Genomic DNA, 409 nt, shown 5'->3' with positions numbered 1-409 from the left:
TACGCAAGAATTTCAACGAAGTTTATATATCATCGTTATCTGAATAAAACAGAATTTATTTCAATCCTCTATCCACGAATTTCTCGATTCATTACCTTATTTTGTTGTAGGATGGTAATTATCTTCGTAGTTATCATTGACAACGTATCGACGAGTGGATTTCGCAGCGAACAGCAATGGCTGACGTGGCATTGCAACGAAACAAATCTAATTTCCTCGAATACGCGACATTGGCTTAGAATTGCTGCGATTCGAATTCTAATCTATTCGAAGCGTTGTAAATATTATTAGTCAGAGTCTCCGGATAGATAAAATTTGCTCGAATTGCCGCGTACTTTATTTTTCAGAAGTTCATTCGACATACTTAAAAGATTCGACTCTGATTATACGTGGTTTGCGTCACTCGAAT

Source organism: Colletes latitarsis, chromosome 11 (genome assembly GCF_051014445.1).
Source record: "Colletes latitarsis isolate SP2378_abdomen chromosome 11, iyColLati1, whole genome shotgun sequence".
NCBI lineage: Eukaryota > Metazoa > Arthropoda > Insecta > Hymenoptera > Colletidae > Colletes > Colletes latitarsis.
This window is presented reverse-complemented; position numbering follows the sequence as displayed.